Here is a 23,531-nt window from a genome sequence, read left to right as displayed (position 1 = left end):
TCTAACCACTGTTGCGTGGTACAATTGGCAGGGCTGTTGGTTTCCAAGGTCCACAAAAGGGAGTCTAAATATGACAATGTTCCGGGTTGGCCTCAAGTGAGATGGGAGAAGATGGCACCACCAGGAGTAAGGAAACAAGGAAGTGCCAGAGAACCATCTCTCCTATGATGCTCCCTGCAATGGAGGCCAGTTGTATGTTTTTTCAACGAACTCCGTTGTAACGCATACCTTTACCACGCATGCGTTACAACGGAATGCTATTTACACGCCTATCTTTTTCCACGTATTTTAGCGTGGTGACGTCATAAGTAAAAAAAACACAGCCGTTTCCTTCCTCTGCGATGCCGATTGCCTGCACATCACGTCTAAAGGTAAGTGGGTTTTTTGGGGGGGAAGCCCCCCCCCAACCCCCCTTTTTTATATGTACTCTTTACCACACATGCCTTTACTACGTACCTCGTAGTAAAAGTATGCGTGGTAAAGGCTGTCGTTGTAACCACGCATGCGTTGTAATGCATGCGTGGTTAAAGTTTTCGTTGAAACGGCCTCGTTGTAGTGGCCGTTTCCCATGGAGGCCAGCATCCCCCTTGCCGAGCAAGGAAGGCGACCACGCCCCAAAAAGGGAGCTACCGAATTTTTAAGACAAAAATAGCTCTGTTATAGTTTTCCACTGCCTGAAATCACTACCATTTCAATGCAAGTGATCCAGCTTGAAAGGTAATCTTTCTTTGCACAACATATAAACTTAGCATGAGAGTGAAATTTCACACTTAAAATGCACGTGCATCTTGCATGGGTTAAAGAAACACAAATGAAGTAATGAGAATAAGTGCAGGACAAGCACTGTAAAAGCATGCTTAGATATGTAGAAATAGAAGAGAAAAATATAATGTGTGTTTAACATGCTTAACAGACTTAAGTTTGTATAAATTCTAAGTCTCCGGACTTACAGAGACTAGTAATAAGAGGGCCTTTAGGGGGGCGGTCCCTAGTGATCTTTAACGTTTATGCTAGATCCTCAAAAGGAAGTACGCCCTCATCGACTTTAACAGCCCTCGAGGGCGAACTCAGATCTGGTAGTGCAGACACATATATAATGATAGCAGGGGATTTCAATTGCACCTTTGAACCCCTAGCGGTGGATGATATTCTAGGTAGCCAGGAGGATGATGCCAGGAGAGGTATACCATCCCTTTCAATACCACCTATTAAAAGTTGGACCCAAAGAGCTATCCATTTAAATGCCCTGACCCTGGAATATGGTGTCAGGGCAGTAAATGGACGGACATATTCGGATTCCTGTGGGGCTCACACCTTCAACAGGGTAGGTCATTCATCTCGAATTGACTATATCCTGTTGAATTTCAGAATCTGGGAGTTTTTGTTGGATATGGCAGTTTTACCTCAAGCTGACAGTGATCATAACCCGCTATCTTTGTCACTGTCCCCAATTTGGATGGGTGGGAAAAAGCTGCAAGCACCCCAGGTGTGGAAGTCAACGTGCGAAGTTCGCCCCTCGAACTGTGGGAGACGCTTAAAATGGGAAAAAGTTGCTCTTGATGCTTGAGCTTATTGAATTATTTGCATAACGACCTGATTTGCTAATACAATATTTAACTGAAACTCTGAATTGTCTGATTCTTTTTGAGTTTACTAATGTTCTTTCCACAGAAACTGTGCATACTCAAGCTAAATTTCTAATGTATAGTAAAGATAGTCCTATATTATTTTCAGAACAGCAAGTCTTACTGTTGTTGTTCTGTACAGAGGTAGCGGAGTTACTCGCTTGCATGATTTTAGTCTGATGAACTTCTTCAGGAGGCTTGGACTTCCAGTAGTTATCCTTTATCTCTATAGCATGGTTCTGAGGGTGGTGTATTTGAACCTGATAACAAATCTGTAAGTTGTTGTTGCGGGGTTGTAGAAAGGGCTCGGAGACTTGTTCTTGCTAAGTAAGGTTTTATTTTAGTAAAAGTCCTTTTACTCCTTGATGTGAGTCTGTCCCAGGAAAAGGCTGCGGGATCCGTGGTAACTGTTTCCTCTTCCGTGAGTCTTCTTCTGTCTTGCTCTCTTCTCGGTTAAGCTTCTCCTCAACTTTGTCCCGATAGAGCAGGTAGAAAAAAAAATAATGCAACGGGTCAGGACACCGTCCTCTTCGTTTTATTGCCCGTGGGGGTTTCCAGGGGGTGAGAGGAGCACCGCTGAATAAGTGTTTGTACAAAAACGCCTATATACAGGGGAAGTGCAAGGAGCAGTAGTGAGGAGAGCGTGTTTTGGGGAAAGGGATGTGTGGAGGTCAGGAAAGGATATTTACAAAACAGCCAGTGGGTATTTGAAAAGTCGGGTATGCACTAGCGAGACGAGTTTCCCCGCCTCCCCACCCAACTCGTAACCCGCTGACGTACCTGCTGAAGCCACACTCCTCCAGGAGTGTGGCCCGGCGACTCATGGGGACGTTGGCCTCCTGGCACTCCAACACTCTCGCCCAGGTCGCTCGTCTCCCTGCTCCGATATACTTCTCCTGGCACTGCCTGAATTCCGCTCGCCTCCCAGCTCCTGTAACCTTCTCCCGACTCTGCTCGGACTCCGCTCGCCACGCTAAACTCCTCCGGGGTGATGTCACACGCCGATTCCTCGTCTTCCTCCTTTTTGGCCAATCCGACCAGGCGAATATCATCCGGGGGCGGGCCTTCATCTACCTCAAAGTACGCCCAATTAAAGGAGCCGACCCCTAATTCCTCCTCCTGTGTGGGCCATAGGGGGTGCTTGTCCGCACTCCACTCGTTCTGGTTAGGTGGGAGAGAGGGGGGAATATCAGAGTCAACAACCCACCATTCTAGGGGATGGGAACCCTTATGTCCCCGTTTGTCCACCCGTTACGGTTGGCTACTAATGTATGGTCCTCGTTGGTTAGCCAACATCTGACACCTTAGTTTCCCTCACCCCTCAATGAGACAAGCAAAGTCCATCAGAGGACCAAGTTGGATGGGTGGTAAGAAATCACAGTACATTGTAAATTAATAAAGTTTAGGGTCCAGAATTTCCACTAGATCACAAGTCAAACGTGAAAATGAATTACCTGATTAATCTTTGAAAACCTCCCTCTTTCCCTCTTCCAAATGTTGGCATGAGTTGTATTGGACAAGTTGTCCTATTTCCATATCAAGAACAACTTGTTTTCGTCCTGTGTTTTTCCGCACGGGACACCAAATGTATTTGTTCAAATGTATGCATACGCTCCGCTTTGCCTGTCCTGGGTGTTCTGCTCAGACAATTTACCTTTTGAGCAGTAGTACAGAGAACACCTGAGAATCAGTAGTGGGCTCTTCACTCAGTACCTATATTCTACAATAAATGCACTTGTTATTCTACCTACCTGCATCTATGGCAGTCATTTTCCTCAACTTAACATTTGGCGACGAGGATGACCAAAAATTATTCATTACTGAGCCCACAGAGCAGCGTATTTTCTTCAGGGACGCCTGCCACCTTGCTGCCAATTTTACTCATTTCTTCTTGGTGGACCGAGAGGACTGAGGAGCAATCCTAGGCGGCATTGCCCGGCCTCCAACATCAGATCACGTGGTCATCTGGCAACGCCTGCACCCCTCTTGTGCCTTGTTGCCAGGCAATTATTAGAGCCTCATCACACAGCTCGCCCTCCGCAGAGGCCATCTTAGACCAGGAAGTAGCTTCATTAAAGTATTGCTGACAGTTTTGCCTGCACATTCGGTGACAGGCACACCTTATTTTTTATATTTCTGCTAATATTGCCTGTACACTCTGTGACAGGCACACTTTTCTTAAATAATTTCAAACTGGGAGCCTGCACACTCGGCATACCGTTTTAAATTGCTAATTAACATTTGCATGTAAGGTCGTGTTCAAGGTTAATTATTATTTTATTAACGTTAATTAGTTGTGTTCATGCATCACACATTTTCTTACATTTAAAAAAATAATTTTAGATTGTTACCCTTTTAACTTTGTACTTTATGGCATCCAGCAATCAACTGCTCCAAATATCACCGTTTCTCACTGCTCCGGCAAGTCAGTAATGCAATGGAAACACTGGTTTATGTCTTTAAAAATTATTAAGTTGCTAACGATGCCATGAAATTTGATGCTAATAGAAAACTTGCTCTTCTTTATGGTTATTTTGGTTATGAAGGACAGCATCTTTTTAATAACCTGCCACGGGTAAATGCACCAGCAGGAGCACAAGAAGGATGGAATGTCTACATAGAAGATGTATCTAAGCTCACAAAGAAATTCTCTGAAGAACCAAGTGTCCTACATGAATGTTGTAATTTCTTTCGAAGAAAACAGAACATAGAGGAGTCAGTAGAAGGGTATATTTAGTGCACTTAGGTTGTTGGCCTCTACATGTAATTTTGGGAATGCTCTGGACATTTGCATACGCGTTCAATTCGTATATAGTTGTTTTTCCAAGAAAATTCAGGAAAGACTATTGAGTTGCAGAGACCCCAGTCTTGCGAAAACAATTCTATTTGTCCAGCTAATACAAAGTGTTGTAACAAGTGCGGAAAAATCAGCCACTTTATGTCTGTGTGCAGGAGTTCCAGAAATCCATGAAAATAAGTTCTGTTGATGTTGATACTGTTAAATGTTCACAGGAATTTTCAAAAGTGGTTTTAACTATTTCTTTGGAAAACAGTTCTCAAGCTGAAGTGAAAGGACCCTGGTGTAAGGCCATAGTAGCACAAGTGCCTATAGATATTATGGCAGACTCTGGTGCTCCAATTACCTTTATTTCGGATGTTATTTTGAAGAAGAAATGGGATACAAAATCCCTGGAGAAAACTGATATTCTCCCTAAAGCCTTTGGTGAACAAGACATTGACATGCTGGGATTCTTCATAGATACCTTGTCTTGTTTAGGGAGACAAATCACCACAAAGATTTATGTTACAATCAAAGACAGGAACATCATCAGGTGGCAGTATTTGGCCGCTTGGGATCAAATGAATTCCTGGTGCAGAAAACCCTATTGTGTTAGCTGACCATTCTAACTCATTTATTGAAAGTTTTGATGATGTGAATGTAGATAATGTACTTAACAAATTTCAAAATATTCGTTCTGATAAAATAGGATACATTTCTAAATTTGAGCATCTAATCAAGCACAAATAAGGTGCCATACCTGTGGTACACAAGGTCAGGTCGATACCCTTAAGCATTAGGACGGACCTTAAAAGTCTCGTCGATAAACTATGCAGCGAAGGAGTCATTCAACCAACTGACTCATCAGAATGGGTCAGTCCGGTTGTTATTGTGAAGAGAAAGACAGGTGAGATTTGTCTCTATATTGACTTATGCACTCTCAACAAAAATATTATCATTGACTGCCACCCAAAGTACAGGATCTTTTAGCCAATCTGAGGGGGGGGGGGATTTTTTTCGGTACTTGAGCTCAGATCAGCATATAATCAAATTCCACTTGCTGTTGAGAGCCAGGACCTTACTGTGTTTATTACACCTTTTGGAGCATTTAAGTTCTTGCATATGCCATTCGGTCTGGCCTCAGCAGCAAGTGTAATTCAAAAGTCTATGGATACTGTGTTAGAAGGCATCCGGGGTGTGCAGGCATTTCAAGTTGATGTACTTGTTTTTGCTGAGAGTGCAAGAGCACACAATTTAATTTTGGAAAGGGTACTTAGAGTTTTTGAGAACATAGGTATCACCCTCAGAAAGGGAAAGTGTAAATTTATGGTTAATCAACTGGATTATCTTGGTCACTGCATCTCTGATCAGGGCATAAAACCGAAACTGTCTCTTGTTTGTGCCATTCAAGAATTAATAGCACCATGCAACAAAGAGACACTTCGCTCGTGTTTAGGTTTCTGCGAATACTTCTCATGATTTATACATGGGTATGCTCTGGTGGTACAACCTTTACGGGATCTTCTGAGAAACGGTCAAGCTTTTGAAAGGTCTAATGCAGCCAATCAAGACTTGTGTTAGATCAAGGATCTCATTACTTCAGCACCCATTTTATAGGCATTCTGAGCTGGGCAACCGTGTTTTCTGACAGTTGACGCCAGTCAGTCAGAATTAGGTGTTATTCTGTCACAATGGGTGGATAAGAAAGAACACACAATTGCATTTGCATCACAGTCATTATATTCAGCTGAACTTAATTACAGCACAATTGAAAAGGAAGCTCTGGTGTGTGCATGGGCGATTGAAAAGTTTAAGATGTTTTTATGGGGTGCTCAATCTCAAGTTTTCACAGACCACAAACCCCTTATATACCTACTTAATGGTAAAGGTACTGGTAAGGCCTCTGCCAGGTTAGTTTGCAAATTATCCAAATTACAAGAATACAACTTTGCAATACACTATTTACCTGGTGGTAAAAATGCCAGAGCTGACTACCTGTCCAGGACGCCTATTTGTGATGATAATTTGAATGGGTCTGAAGAGGAGGTGAAGTGTGTTGTCGCCCTCATTGGAAACTCTGCAGAAAAGCAAGATTCCATTTCTAGATTGATGTGGTTAGACACTCTCAATGATGATCTTACTCTCAAACAAGTTATTGAACATGTCAAGTACGGGTTGCCTCAGGAAAGGAATCTAGACACTGGGCTCAAAATGTATGCACAAGTTTCAGATGAACTATCTCTAGTTCAGGGATTTTTGCTTTGTCATGAGTTGTTGGTACCCCCCACAAAATTATGAGAGTTGTTTCATGATGCTCATGACGGTCACTTGGGAATTACAGTTACTATTCGAAAATTGAAGCAATATTTTTGGTGGCCCGGACTTGATGCACAAGTGAATAGATAGGTGTCAGGTTGTAGCACATACATGGTTTCCGATAAACATTGGAAGACTTCTGAATCTAATTTACACATGGTTCCTATACCTAATGCACCTTGGGATGAAGTTGCACTTGATTTTGCTGGCCCCGTTGAACTACTTCCAAGAAATAAGAAATGTTTGATAGTCCTTGTGGACTATTTTTCCAAATGTATTTATTTCAGTTTTGTTTCTACACCTGACACCACATCTGTTATTGCTTTCCTTAACAACATGTTTGAGGTTGAGGGACCACCATATTAACTTGTCGACTGATAATGGTACACAGTTCAAGTCTCATCAAATGACACAATTTGGTAAGAATTTGGGCATTAAACATTTGCAGGTGGCTCTGTACTCTCCAACCTCTAATGACTTTGTAGAATGTGTCAATACATTCTTGAAGGAAGGTGTGCAGACTGCTTTATCTTCTGGTCTGCAGTTTTAGCTATTTCTTAGAAAGTTCGGAGTGATCACACTCCATCACACAGTACACCTCGTGTGTCTCCATTCAAATTGTTACTTAACAACCCAGGTGCAAATTGTATCCCATATGTGTCGAAGAGTTTTCTCAGGCACTATAGTAAAAGCTGATTCTGGGGACAGGAAGCAGTTGCCAAATATTTTGATGATAAATATCATTCCAAGGTGGTTGAGTACTTAGTTGGAGACTGGGTTCTCATTAAACAAGCATTGGAAATGCAATAGGTCTCGCAATAGAAAAGTTTGAGTTTTTGGTGTGGTAAATTTAAATATTATTTACATTTTTTTTTATGTTGTGCACATTATACAAAACATTTTTTGTTATTATAAATGCCAATAGTTATAAAATTATCAAATATGACATCTATAGCATTAGTAAAGGTACATGTTTAGTTTTCCCCTGTCTTACATGTATTGATCTGACAAATCACAATGTTTCAAAAATTAATAGCTTTGTTATTTACAATGCCAATAGTTTTATCTTTCGCAAATGTGACACCTATTGTAACACAATATGCGTTGTAGCACTGAGTGGTATTTGGAGTGTATGTTGCATTGAGCGTAGTGTAATTATGTGGCGTGTAATTATGTGGCACTGAGTGGTATTTGGAGTGTATGTTGCATTGAGTGCAGTGTAATTATGTGGCGTGTAATTATGTGGCGCTCAGTGGGATTTGGAGTGTATGCTGCATTGAGTGCAGTGTAATTATGTGGCGTGCAATTAGATGGCACTGAGTGGTATTTGGAGTGTATGTTGCATTGAGTGCAGTGTAATTATGTGGATTGTAATTATGTGGCACTGAGTGGGATTTGGAGTGTATGTTGCATTGAGTGCTGTGTAATTATGTGGGGTGTAATTATGTGGCACTGAGTGGTATTATGAGGAGTGTATGTTGTATTCAGTAGAGTTTAATTGTGTGGCTTGAAATTATGTGCACTGAGTGGTATTTTGTGGAGTGTGTTGCATTCAGTCAAGTGTAATTATGTGGTGTGTAATTATGTGGCACTGAGTGGTATTTGGAGTGTATGTTACATTGAGTGCAGTGTAATTATGTGGCGTGTAATTATGTGGCACTGAGTGGTATTTGGAGCGTATGTTGCATTGAGTGCAGTGTAATAATGTGGCATGTAACTATGTGGAACTGAGTGGTATTTGGAGTGTATGTTGCATTGAGTAGAGTGTAATTATGCTGCGTGTAATTATGTGGCACTGAGTGGTATTATGAGGAGTGTATGTTGTATTCAGTAGAGTTTAATTGTGTGGCGTGTAATTATGTGGCACTGAGTGGTATTGTTTGGAGTGTATGTTGCATTGTAATTATGTAGCATATAAGTATGTGGCACTGAGTGGTATTGTTTGGAGTGTATGTTGCATTGTAATTATGTAGCATATAAGTATGTGGCACTGAGTGGTATTGTGTGGAGTGTGTGTTGCATTCAGTAGAGTGTAATTATGTGGTGTGTAATTATGTGGCACTCAGTGGTATTTGGAGTGTATGTTGCGTTGAGCGCAGTGTAATTATGTACAATATAATTATGTGGCACTGAGTGGTATTGTGTGGAGTGTATGTTGTGTTCAGTAGAGTGTAATTGTGTGGTGTGGATTCATTGACATTAAGTAAGGCAATGGCTGAAGAAGGCAGAAACACTGCCCCTCTCGATATATATTGTGGGGTGATTAGAATGTGAGTGACACTTCAAACAAGAGAGAGAGGGGGAGAGAGAGAGGGGAGTGCAAGAGAGAGAGGGAAGGGAGAGATAGGGGAGTGCAAGAGAGAGAGGGAAGGGGAGAGAGAGCAGAGTTCAAGAGAGAGAGGGAAGGAGAGAGAGAGAGGGGGGTGCAAGAGAGAAAGGGAAGGGGGAGAGAGGGGGTGCAAGAGAGAGAGAGGGGGAGAGAGGGGGTGCAAGAGAGAGGGGAGTGCAAGGGGGAGAGGGAGAGAGAGGGGGTGCAAGAGAGAGGGAGAGAGAGGGGAGTGCAAGAGGGAGAGAGAGAGGGGAGTGCAAGAGAGAGGGGAGAGAGAGGGGGTACAAGAGAGAGGGCGGAGAGGGGAGTGCAAAAAAGAGGGAAGAGGGAGAGAGAGGGGAGTGAAAGAGAGAGAGGGAAGGGGAGAGAGAGGGAAGGGGGAGAGAGAGGGGAGTGCAAGAGAGAGAAGGAAGGGAGAGAGAGGGAGTGCAAGCGAGAGAGGGAAGGGGAGAGAGAGGGGGTGCAAGAGAGAGAGGGAAGGGAGAGAGAGAGAGAGGGGAGTGCAAGAGAGAGATAGGGAAGGGGGAGGGAAGGGGGAGTGCAAGAGAGAGGGGGAAGGAGAGAGAGAGGGGAGTGCAAGAGAGAGGGAAGGGGGAGAGAGGGGAGTGCAAGAGAGAGGGGGAGAGAGGAGTGCAAGAGGGAGAGGGTAGTGGGAGAGAAAGAAGATGAGGAGAGCGCTGGAAGAGGGAGAGAAAGAGGGAGTGTGAAGAGGGGAGAGAGAGAAGATGAGGGAGAGGGTGGGAAGAGAGCAAAGAGGGAGGGAAGGAGAGAGAGGGGTAGTAGAAAGAGTGGGAGATAGAGGGAAGAGAGGGATGTGGGAGGTAGAAGAGGGGGGGGTGGAACAGAGAGAAAGAGGGAAGAAGAAGACACACACAGGAGAAAGTGAAATATGAGCAAAGAGAAACAAGTACGGGAAATGCAAGCGGCAGGGGGGGGCGGGGTGCGGATCCCTTTAAAGTAGCTCATGGCCTCGCGGCCGTGAAAGTGAAAGCAAAGCAATTAGGGGGGAGGTGGGAGGGAGGCTGATGGCTTTGATGTGTGAGCGCACGCTGATAAGCTTGTGGGAGGGAGGCTGGGCTGCCTTTGATTTGGTAATGCGAGGCAGGCAGGCAGGCGGCTGGTGGCATTGTAGGGCTCAGAATGAGAAGCAGGAGGAACAAGCAATAGCGACTATGTAGACATAACATCATTTTACTTAATATACCTACATTTCTGTTCCACTAAAGAAAAAGTGTATACTTTTCAGATCACGTTAAATTTTGTGGCTATATTTATTTTATATATTCGCCCAGTCTATGGTATGAAATCAGGTGACGTGTGTGCTTCTTGTCCATTACAGCACTCTAATTTCATGTGTTCCCTAAATACCATGCGGGGCAAAAAATTAAGCGATCTAAAATAAAAGACAAGAAGGAGATGCATTCTGTTTCTACTTCGTTCGGATAAGCGCGTCAGCAAAACCTATCGCGTTGTTTCATATAATTACATTATGTGATATTGACACGCCAGGGCGCAGATAAGGAAAGTGAGGCGGTCGGAGAGATAAGGTTAGAAAGACAGAAGGAAGTAACGGAGAGAGGCATCGAGAGACAGAGTTGGAGGAGCGAGAGACAGGGATAGAAAGACAGAAGGAAGTAACAGAGAGTGGCATCGAGAGACATAGTTTGAGGAGCGAGAGACAGAAATAGAAAGACAGAAGGAAGCAACAGAGAGGCATCGAGACTCGAGAGACAGGGTTGGAGGAGCGAGAGACAGGGATAGAAAGACAGAAGGAAGTAACAGAGAGAGGCACAGAGAGACAGAGTTTGAGGAGCGAGAGACAGAAATAGAAAGACAGAAGGAAGTAACAGAGAGGCATCGAGACTCGAGAGACAGGGTTGGAGGAGCGAGAGACAGGGATAGAAAGACAGAAGGAAGTAACAGAGAGAGGCACAGAGAGACAGAGTTTGAGGAGCGAGAGACAGAAATAGAAAGACAGAAGGAAGTAACAGAGAACAAGACGGAGGGCATTGCTGTGGGGAGGGGGGAGGAGAAATGCGACACGGGGCGGAGCAGGGAGAGCGGCGAGTGTGAAGCAGCAGGGGCCTTTGAAGTGAAGCTAAGCTTCACTTCAAAGGAGTGGGAGGAGTGCTGCTGGGGAACAGATGGCGATTTGATGATGTGCACGCGCATTTTAGGTCAATGCGCTTGCGCATTGACCTAAAAGCGCACGGGCACAGCATCAAATCGCCAGTCTAGGTGAACCTTGTTTAAGCCCCTATAGTCTCGCTCAATGTGCATGCACATTGAGAGGCGAGACCTAAAAACCCAATAAGTTAAGGAAAGGAGAGTCAAAATGTACACTACCCATCAAGGTGGTCAAAGTATCCAAATGTGCTATTCTTTTGGAAGGGAGAGGGTGGTGGAGTAGGAGGAGTCTAGTAAGTCACTCAGGACCAAGCTTAAACAAGCATTGGCACAGCCAATAGGTCTCGCCTTTGGGACCTTATGTGTTGAGCCAGAACTTTTAGCTATATTGTAGAGCATTGTGGCGGCTGTGCATTATGTTGCAAAATTGTAATAAAAAGTGTGAAGGATTTGTGTTACCTTAATACAAGTGACGACGACATTATATACAACTGAAAAACCTGATTAAAAAAAGATTTTAACATAAAAAATGTTTTCTATTTTTTTTGTACTTGCACTGCTGGCAACTTCTTCCTGCACTGAGTGGCATTGTGTGGAGTGTATGTTGCATTCAGTAGAGTGTAATTATGTGGTGTGTAATTATGTGGCACTGAGTGTTATTATTTGGAGTGTATGTTGCATTGCGTGCAGTGTAATTATGTAGCATATAATTATGTGGCACTGAGTGGTGTTGTGTGGAGTGTATGTTGCATTGTATTCCGTAGAGTAATTATGTGGCATGTAATTATGTGGCACTAAGTTGTATTATTTGGAGTGTATGTTGCATTGAGTGCAGTGTAATTATGTAGCATATAATTATGTGGTACTGTGTGGAGTGTATTTATGTTGCATTAAGTAGAGTGTAAGTATGAGGCGTGTAATTATGTAGCATATAATTATGTGGCGCTGAAACACGAGTATATCAACTTAATAGGGATAAGACCATGGCCCATGAGAAGAAGGATAATACGTAGGCACCAAAAGATTACGGTTTGTAACCAAGTATTCCTCACAGATTGACAAAATATTTTGTATTTTAAGAAACAACTGGCATCTCTTATTATATATACCTAATTTAAGGAATTACCTCACTCTGAGTCCCTCGGTAACATATAGAAGGGGACAAACCTTGGAAGAAAAAACTATGTCCTAGCTATGTTACTATCCCGAAATCCTGTAATACATGGCTGCCTACCAAACCTTTAGGGTTTTATACATCCACTTCGTGCAGCATCTGTAAATTGGGAGGCAATAAGACGCAGCAATTTTCTTAAAACGGACCCAGAAAGTTTGAGATCAGGGAGTTTATAAACTGTAACATGACTCATGTGATTTACGTGCTGGGCTGTAGGTGTCAGATGATATATGTAGGAAGCACGGTGCGTAGCCTCAAGCTCAGAATTCAAGAATACCACCAAGCCATCCAAAAAGGGGATACAAAATACCCGATGGCGGAGCATTACAAGCAACATCATACATGTGATTGTAGACTTTGGTTCCATGGTATAAAACATGTCTCAATAAACAGAAGAGGTGGGAGTAGGGAACTAATTCTGAGACAAAAAGAGGCTAAATGGGTATGTAGACTTCGCGCCATCAGCCTAGGTCACAACACAGACAATGAATTTCACTATTTTTTAAACTGAATCTGTTTTTTCATTGTCTGTGTGACACACCGTATTTACTGTCTTCTTGTTTGTAACGAAAAACTGTCAGGAAGCTCAATTTATACTGATCCACTCCCTTTACCCTCTGTGTAATGCAAACTATGTTTATTCTCTGATTCTGTCTTCCGGTTTATAATGAGAAAATGGCAGGAGACTTGAATTTTGCTGTTAAATTTAACTGATGGCACTTACTATGTGCATTTAGGTACTATATATTTAGGCTTTCCCATTTTCAGTTTCTATTTTTGGCAAATTCTGGTGTTTTTTTCCCCAGTGTTTTCCAGTGACTTCCATACCTCAAAAAAACAGTGCTTTTCAGTGATTTCTCATTTGCGCGCCATAAAAAAACACTGAAACAGTGTTTTACTGGTGTTTATGGAACACTTCGCTTTTACTATTGCTTTTTCCATTTTCTTCAGAAATTGTATACTGCTGTACATTTCAGAAGTTAATACAGTCATGAAATACTTTCCTTTGTCCTTTGATTCTGCAGCTCAGATTTAACAATCATTTGCAATGCAATAGGTCTCGAATATATGTGAGTTTAAGCTATTGGTGAGGCCGGAGATGAAACAGCCGATCCTGTTGTGTTAGGCCCAAAATGGCGCACCCCGCCCAACGAGAAGAGTGAAACCAGCAACCCCTGTGTGAGAGTTGTGGGGGAGGCGGGATCCGAATCCGAGAATTGTACATTCGGTGTCTCTTCAAGTAGTATTTTAACTCCATGGTAATTAGGCTACTAAACATAACTCAGAGTGTGATATTTTACAACTATTACACGCCTTCTCCGGTCTCCATTATTTATAGGCAGAATATGTCATGAAAGCTCATAATTTGGAGATAATAGCAAATATACATCACATTTAAACAAGCATTGGCATAGCCAATAGGTCTCACCTTTGGGACCTTATTAGTATTTAGTTATTTTTTTGTTTGAATATCTTTTATTAGTTTTTCAGTGCATAATCACAGTACATGCCAATAGAATAATCAGGAAATGCAACAAACCATCCCTGAATTGTACAAAGAGAAACATAAGCAGTAATAGTGCTCTTTGGGACATTGGTCATACATTACATCCTACAAGGCAAAAGGAGAAAAGCAAGAAGAAATAAATCAACGTTCTCAAAGGGCACGTTATGCCCTACTAAGCAATAGGCCCGTACCGGGAAGGGACATTACGTCAGGAAATGAAAGGACATAGTGATCCCCGAGGCGTGACCTGAACAAATATGGAAAATATACGTGGTAGAAAGGCGTTAGAGAGTGTACAGCCGTGTGGGTCAGGTATGAATGTGACCTTGGGTCCACGGACGTGACATGATATGACATTGCCCCGTATGCGCGTGTTTCCCGCAGGCCTCATCTAGCAACAGGTATGGGGTGTGCCTTTCAAGGTGGTCCTGTAAGTAGATGGTGTGTGTCAAAAAGCAATGTATTTACAATACTATATTCGAAACATCCTAACAAGCGTGTCAAGTGGAAGAACTGTCATGACACCAAAACTTGGCCAACAAGGGGAAGGGGGGGAAAAATAGAGAACAGAAAAAAAAGGTTGGGGGGGGGAAGGGGGGAAGACCAGTAAAACTAAAAGGAGAAAAGAAAAAACAGAAAGCAAAGAAATAAAGAAGCAAGCAGCGTGCCCGTATGTGTCCATTGGCATGTGTCTTTGATTCAGGGGAAAGGCCAGTGTGGGGGCTGGGAGGCAGGGGTCAAACATGATCATGGGCTATAGGCATCAAGCCCTCTACGGCAAAGGGGGGGTCGGGGTCACTGTCATGTGGAGTGACAGTGGCGTCATGTAATGCAGGTGCAGTATGTCGTGTGCAGGTACCGGGCTAGAAACAACCTCGTGGGTGCACTGCTCTCCACACCACCCGTTGCCCAAGCCGTGTCCGGAGGGAAGAGGGTCTAAGTAACTCCCTGATCAAGACACGCCTGATGGAAGGACCTGTGGAGGGTGGTGCTTTCCGCTCCCGCCCAATTATCAAAAGAGGCACGCCAGTGTTTAGCATGTGGAGGTTCGCTACACTTCCAGCGCTTAGTGAGGAGTCTCTTGGCTACAATAAGCCCGAGATCCCAGAATCTAGAATGGACTTTGTTGTGTTTCGTTCTCTTGTAGAGGCCTAGTAGACATGTCTCCCATGTGTGCTGTAGGTCCTCGCCAACACCCCTTGTCAACAGTGACGTCACGGTGCGCCAATATGTCTGTATACGGGGACAGGTCCAGAGCATATGGAGAAGGTCCGCCCCGACCAGCAAGCATCTCGGACACGCGGAGGTGTTGACTGCAAAGTACTGATTAATTTTATCTGGCGACAAATACGCACGATGCAATATATAAAACTGGATAAGTTTGAAGCGGGAGTTGCGTGGAATGTTGATGGGGCCTGCCAGCACCATTGTCCATTCCTTATCCGTCCATTCCTTTACCCTATCTGCTGCCCACTTATCTCGCAGTGGTTGGAGGGTGCACTGTATGTGTGTCAAGAGAGCCTGCGCCAGCCAGTGGATCACATGGGAACCATTTCCCATGACATGTAGGTACTGCACCAGGAGGTGCGTCGGCAGCTCCTCGGAAATGTCACCCCAAGCCAGCACGAATGTGCGTATAAGAGATGCATGCAATAGAAACTGCCCAGCTGGAAGGCCCGTGTCTGTAGCTAGCGTCCCAAAGGGAACCAGGGCACCGTCTACATACAAATCTGCCATTGTGTCCACCCGAGCTTGTGTCCATCGTTCCAATGCAGTCTCCGTCACCGCCCCGCCGTCCCGGGGCGTGCCCTACAGTGGGAGTATCGGGGCATAGGGCTTCACAGCGCGGGTGAGTTTCAGGCTACGCACATAGCATTTGAGGGCCACTGGCAGGTGTAACTGCGACGGGCAGGGAGTGTTGGTCAAGGGGTGGAACAGTGTATGGACTTGTGTGTGAGTCAAAATAGTAGTGTCTGTGGCAGTATCGCACAGGTTCTTCCCACTCAGCCATCCGGCTACCCACTGCAGCTGCGCCGCTAGGTAATATAGTTCCTGATTGGGAACTGCAAGGCCTCCAGCGTCTGTGGGCGCAGAGAGTTTCGTCAGTGCTACTCGGGGTCTACCAGTGTTCCATACGAGGTTTCTGTCAGAAGGCTCACACCTGGTCCATCGAAGCCGACGATGCTCCCAATGCCCACCTACCCCAGGAGCCGCCTTGAAATAAATTCAGGCCACTACTGAAGCGGGGGGGGGAAAGGGGAAGTGGATAAAAAGAGAGAGACAGCCTTGTAGAAGAACACGGTGCTCTGGTCTGCGGTGTCAGCCGGACGTGTTGTCACTCGGCGCCTGCATAAATGACAAACCTTAAAATCTACAAATACAACTTTTATATACCTGGTATTATCTAGAGGGTTCTTTATTTTACCTGTGAGACCTGGCCATAAGCTTCTCTCCCATTGATGTTATATACGACTGCTATGATCTATCATTTATGTGGCTAAGCGCCTGCAAATACATATCAACAGTTATCGGGTGTAATTTTGTGTGTGGTACTTCCTATACTCTGTCCTAGGTATAGACTCACCCTTAATGATTTTAGCAGTTGTAGTAAATAAGCCTTAAAGGAAAAATATGTCCCAGTTGAATACGTCTTCAACTAACTTAGAATATTATCCAAAACAAGTGCTGTGAAGTTCACACACGAAGACACCAGTGAACAAATGCGTCTACGTAAAAGTCTCAGCGATTCAAAACTGTCAAGAAGCAACTGCTACAATCCAAAACTAAATTTCCAATAAATACCTGTAGATGGCACGCTACTCTCAAAAACGCTTAGTCTGCAAGTTCTTCTTTCTCTGCACAAAGAAGCTACGTGACACACTGAAGCTCCCACGTTGCGCATGCGATGTTGCTTGAAGAATAAATTCCGTCTGCACTGGGAAATGTTAACAAAAATAACTCTCTACGAGAAACTATTTCAGGAAAACTAACGGACTCCACAATGACGCACTCGTCCTGGTGCGTAGTCAGTTGAAGTGCGAAGTTTGAAGGTTTTCCACAGCCTTTAACGATCTGCAGTCGCGCGACCACAACCACTAGACCGCAGCAGCGGAGCGGAGTCCATAGGAATTTTGGCAGCCATGCTGGTTGAAGTCTCTGAGTGCCCGCATGCACTGCCTGAGCATCAGTTGTGACACAATGTATCTTTTTTTCCAGCGAGAAAAGGCTTTAACCTTTTTGTGTTTGTGACGTTTCTCTGATGCCCTTTGAATTAACCCGGTAACGGAACCCAGGATCCTGACAGTACCTCCCTCCAAAAAGGGTCCCTCCCAATTTTGGTTTTGTAGGATAAGTTTTATGAAAGAGCTTAACCAGTCTAGGAGCATGTACATTACTGGAGGGCTCCCAAGACCTCTCTTCCGGACCAAACGCCCTCCATTCCACTAGATAGTACAGTTTATTTCTGGAAATTTTTTAATCTAAAATTCTACTGACCTCAAATTCCTCCTCAGAATCTATTCTAATTGTGACTGGTTTACCTTTACGCCGAACATTTGGAGGATTTTTTTTTAATAAAGAGATGTGAAAAGCCGGGTGAATTTTTAATCTGCTGGGAAGTTTCAATTTAACCACTACTGGATTTATTTTCTCCTTCTGCTCCATATGTCTTCCGCTGGGCAAAGGGGAACCTGTGCACCCTCTGGATCTCCGTCTCCCACTGCCACTGGGACTCCGGAAATGCGCTTTTTAGTAAGTTGATCACAAACCCTCTAGGATCCTGCCCTTCAAGCCCTTCTGCCACACCCAAAATGCGAACATTGTTACGTCTTTGACGATTTTCAAATTCCTCCATCTTCCAGAGGAAATCGTCTGCCTTCTTCTCCTGTTCTGTTTTAAATTCCCGAAAACTACCAAAATCATCCTCCATCTTGCCAGTCCTTTCCTCTACCTCAGCAACTCTCCCAGCCAAGCTTCATAAAGTTTATTTGTTTTCCGAAGTGTTGTTTGTATCTTCTTGAAGTCTTGCCTTGTTTACCGGCTTGTCGATCTTGCTTCTGTTTGTATCTGCTTCAGCATATTAAACACCATTCCAAATGAGTCTTCCTGCCTTGGGGCTGCATCTTGCTCTTCCCGATAGGTTTGTGATGTCGCCGAATAATCCCAGACCAATCTCTTCTCAGCTCCCCTTGTAGGTGACCCTCCGCGTCTGCACAACCTGGTCTGTTTCCTCTTTTGCGTAGAGTCTTTGCCCATGTCTGTTCCCGAAGAGGTAGTGGCTGACCATGACTCCTCATCGTCATCATCTTCCTCCTTTTCAACCTCATCCTCATCTGATATTTCTTCTTCCTGTTGTATGGAATCAGAATCCTCATTTACTGAATAGAAATGTTCCCCCTCCAGAGAGCATAGATCTTCCTTCTCCCTGGGGTGTCCGCCTGTTGTTCTTGCTGCCGCCAGGCTTACAGAACTTCCCCATGAGGATTTAGGGGTTTTAGTTAGTAACTCCGCTTCGACCTGCATAATTGCACCAACATATCAGCGTTTCCTTGCCCCCCTGGCACCCCCTTACCGGCAGCCAAATCATCCTCAGTAATCCCTGCTGGGGATACCGTCTTCTGCAGAGCCTCCGTCTCCCCTTTCTCTCCAGCGCTCGTGTTAGCACTCTGCCCGGCAGTCACTCCAGCGCTCGTGTTAACCCTCAGCCCGGCATTCACTGAAGGCGGTTGCCTAGTAACGGCTACTTCGGCGTCCAGCACGTCTCCTGCTGCCACTCCTGCTGTTGCCGCTGCGTCCTCGAGGACGCTTTGCTGATTGTTGCTGATACCAGCTCCCTCGTCGCGGGGGCCTCCCGCCGCCAATTCTGCTATGGCTGGGCGGGAGGTAAACGACTCCGGTAAGGTGGGCTGCCTAAGGGGGGTTCCTCAGGTTTTTACTTTTGTACTGCCTTCAGTCCCGAGTTTTCCTGGCGCTTTTGAGCGCGAGTTCAGTGTAGCGTTTTCATCTCCGCTAACTGTCTTCCCCTTTGAGTCCGTTTTTTTCCTTGCTGGGGGTGCGATCACCTTCCTGGTTGCACCCGGATTCTTCATTGGCACCAAAGTCTTTTGTGATGCGGGTGTCTCCGGCTCAGTAGGGGTCGGTTTTGTGACCTCCAACCCATCTTTAGCCTTCACTTTGTCGGTCCTCGCAGGCCTGAGGGGCATTTTCAAAAACAGTGAGTAGGCTAAGACTTTAATTCTTCGGTCGGATGTAGCCTTGACGTGTGGCAGCAAGCTACTTACGAGGGACCTTAGTTTGCTTTTGAGCCTGCCAAACTCAGAAATCACACTGCCTTTAAGCCAGGCACCAAATGACTGCGATGTAGCAACAGATACGCACTCTCCTGCTCCAGCAAAAAGAGGATCATAGGCCATCAGGGGGGTCTCGTGCTATCATTATAGCATCCTGCTACTGCTTACTGGTGGGAGAGAGGTTTGGTGCGACCGCTCACCACAACCCTCCTGCGGCCATCTTGCCTCCAATACGGTAACGAGTTTCTGATTGATTTCCTTTTATCATCTGCCACCCAATTTTCCAGATCCTGATGGGAGCAATGTTTCCGAATTTCCTTAGCGAAATCTTCCAGATGAATCGCCCCTACAATTTTCTCTAATGGAATAATTGGTTCATCCACCGGAATTCTCTTGTCCTCAGAAATGTTCATTCGGGATAATGCGTCAGCTTTCCCGTTCTTAACACCCGGTTTGTACGTTATGACAAAGTCAAATTCCGAAAAATACAATGACCACCTCAATTGACGAGGTGTAAGGGTTTTGGCGGACTTCAAAAATTGTAAATTCCGATGGTCAGTGTACACCGTCACCTTGTGTTTTGCTCCTAGTAAGTAATGTCGCCAGTCTTGGAAAGCTTCCTTCACAGCTAACAATTCCTTATCCGCGATTGTGTAGTTAAACTCTGTCTCAGATAGTTTCCTCGAGCGAAACGCCACTGGATGAAGTTGTCCTGTCAGCTTGTCCCTTTGCGACAAAATTCCTCCGGTTGCGAAGTCTGAAGCATCAGTTTCCACAAAAAACTCCTGCTCAGGATCCGGGTGCATCAAGATTGGCGCCGTGACAAAAGCCCTTTTTAAGAACTGAAAAACTTCCTCCGCCTCTTTTGACCAATGAAAAACTTTCCCTTTCTTTAGGAGTTGCGTGATGGGCTGAACCTTAGCAGAAAAGTCAGGAATGAACCTTCTGTGAAAATTGGCGAAGCCAATGAAACTTTGAATTTCCTTAATGTTACTGGGTGATGACAAATCCTGAATAGCTTGCACCTTTGAAGGATCCATAGCCACCCCCTCAGCCGACAGGATGAATCCCAAGAACTCCACTTGCCGCACATGAAATAAACACTTCTCCAATTTTACGTACAAGTGGTTCTCCAATAATTTCTGCAAAATAGCTCGCACATGTGGAATGTGATTCTCTATACAATCCGAGAAGATTAATATATCAACTATATAGACGACTGCCACTCGATCCAGAAATTCTCTTAACACGTCGTTCACAAAGTGTTGAAATGCCGCGGGAGCATTGCTCAACCCAAAAGGCATCACCTGGTACTCATAGAGACCATATTTAGTGCGAAATGCAGTTTTCCACTCGTCACCCTCAGCAACTCTCACCAGATGGTACGCTCCTCGAAGGTCCAGCTTCGTATACACCTTGGCTCCCTTAACTTAATCCAATAGCTGTGAGATGAGAGGTAATGGATACCGATTCTTGATGGTCACTAAATTCAAAGCTCTGTAATCGATACAGGTACACAAAGAGCCGTCCTTCTTCGGCCGGAAAAACAGAGGCGAAGACACAGGCGATTGCGAAGGTCGTATGAAACCGATTTTTAAATAGTCATCCAAGTATTTTTTGAGGTACTGATTCTCTGCTTCTGTGAGCGCATAAATCCGACTGCACGGCAACTTAGCGCCAGGTTCTAGTTCAATCTTGCAGTCATACTCCCGATGGGGTGGAAGTTTCTCAGCATTACCCTTATCAAAAACACTGGCCAAGTCCTGGTATTCAGGGGTAATTTCTTTCATCTCCAAGACACACACTCGGTTAGTGAGCTGAGCCAATTCCAAAGCTGGCGAGCTCAAGGTTTTCTGACTACCGGTCGAGTAACAATTCCTGCGACAATGTTCTGAGGTCATCTCCACTGACCTCTTCTCCCAGTCGATTTTCGGATTATGCTCTGTGAGCCATGGCATCCTAATATCAATTGGAACTGTGGGGCGTCAATCAGGTTGAATCGAAGAAATTCACGATGACCCTGAAGTCCCACAAACTCCAACGTTTCTGTCTCTTCAGTGATCGGCCCTGAAGTAAGGTTGGTGCCATCGACGGCTTTGACGATCTCGCAATGTCTTTTTTTAATTGCCTGAATGCCCATTTCCTTTGCATAGGTCAGGTCACAAAAATTCCCGGTGGCTCCAGAGTCAATCATGACAGATACTCCTTTAACCTCCCTGGTTCCAAATCTCATGACAAAGGATACTGTTAAATGTGGCACTGCCGATTGAAGAGTATTGATTAACTGCTGCATTTCCGGAGTTGAATTACCTTCTTTTCCCACCAGAGCAACTCCCTCTACTGGTGGGATTTGGCTTTTAAACCAACACTGTTGTTGGGCTTTTTAGGGCAGTCTTTTACAAAGTGTCCCGAGACACCACAGTACAGACACAAGTTGTTTGCTCGTCTTTTTTCCTTCTCCTCTTTAGACAGTGGGCCTCTGATTGACCCAATCTGCATCGGTTCCTCACCAGATCCATTGTCAGTTCTCGAAGGTTCACTTTTAACCCGGTCTAAACGTGGACAATATGTCCGAAAATCTTTCTTCTTTTCAGACTTCCTTTCCGAAAGTCTGTGTTCCAACTGTAACACCAGATCAATTAGTTCCGATATTTCTCGTGGTCTTTTGGGAATCTGCGCCAAAGCATCTTTCAGCTCATCCCTCAGTCCTCGGTAAAAGATAGCGGAACGTTTGCTTTCTGGCCATTCTGTTTCTACAATTAGTTTGTTGAACTGAGCAATGTACGCTATTAAATCCCTATTTCCCTGTTTCAGATCCAATAGTTCATTATCTGTGGCCTGTTCTGCAGTTCTTCGATCAAAAATCCGTAGAAATTCTTTTTTAAACACATCAAAGTTGTACAAGGCTGGGTCGTCACGAGATATCAAGGGCATAGACCAAGCGGCAGCATCCCCGCTCATATAGGACAGCATGAACGCAACCTTCACCCTATCGTCCTTAAATACCACAGGTCTGCACAAAAAATGCAACGAGCACTGTGTAAGGAATATCTGCGCTTTATGTGTGTCCCCCCCGAACCTCTCTGGGTTAGCCAATGGAACCACTGGGGCAACTGAGTGAATAACTTGAGTTGCTACCTCTGAAGCGGAGTTTCGACTAGATTCCGAAGAACCTCCTGCCAAAAGTTCTAATTATATGATTCTCTTGTTGGGACCTTTTAATCTCTTCTCTCAGAGCCCTGTTATCCTCGGTGGACTGGGTTAACTGACTTTGCAGTCCATCCAATATTCCTGTCAGAGTCTTAAGATCAAAACCTTCCGCCATCGCGGCTCAGATGGAAAAGAGTTGGCACTTCAATCTGTCAGAAGGCTCACACCTGGTCCATCGAAGCCAACGATGCTCCCAATGCCCACCTACCCCAAGAGCTGCCTTGAAATAAATTCAGGCCACTACTGAAGCGGGGGGGAGGGGAAGTGGATAAAAAGAGAGAGACAGCCTTGTAGAAGAACACGGTGCTCTGGTCTGCGGTGTCAGCCGGACGTGTTGTCACTCGGCACCTGCATAAATGACAAACCTTAAAATCTACAAATACTACTTTTATATACCTGGTATTATCTAAAGGGTTCTTTATTTTACCTGTGAGACCCGGCCATAAGCTTCTCTCCCATTGATGTTATATACGACTGCTATGCTCTATCATTTATGTGGCTCAGCGCCTGCAAATACACATCAACAGTTATCCTGGTGTAATCTTGTGTGTGCTACTTCCTATACTCTGTCCTAGGTATAGACTCACCCTTAATGATTTTAGCAGTTGTAGTAAATAAGCCTTAAAGGAAAAATATGTCCCAGTTGAATAGGTCTTCAACTAACTTAGAATAATATCCAAAACAAGTGCTGTGAAGTTCACACACGAAGACACCAGTGAACAAATGTGTCTACGTAAAAGTCTCCGCGATTCAAAACTGTCAAGAAGCAACTGCTACAATCCACAACTAAATTTCCAATAAATACCTGTAGATGGCGCGCTGCTCTCAAAAACGCTTAGTCTGCAAGTTCTTCTTTCTCTGCACAAAGAAGCTACGTGACACACTGAAGCTCCCACGTTGCGCATGCGATGTTGCTTGAAGAATAAATTCCGTCTGCACTGGGAAATGTTAACAAAAATAACTCTCTACGAGCAACTATTTCAGGAAAACTAACGCACTCCACAATGACGCACTCGTCCTGGTGCATAGTCAGTTAAAGTGTTAAGTTTGAAGGTTCTCCACAGCCTTTAACGATCTGCAGTCGCGCGACCACAACCACTAGACCGCAGCAGCGGAGCGGAGTCCATAGGAATTTTGGCAGCCATGCTGGTTGAAGTCTCTGAGTACCCGCATGCA

This window comes from Lissotriton helveticus, chromosome 9 (assembly GCF_964261635.1).
Source record: "Lissotriton helveticus chromosome 9, aLisHel1.1, whole genome shotgun sequence".
NCBI lineage: Eukaryota > Metazoa > Chordata > Amphibia > Caudata > Salamandridae > Lissotriton > Lissotriton helveticus.
This window is presented reverse-complemented; position numbering follows the sequence as displayed.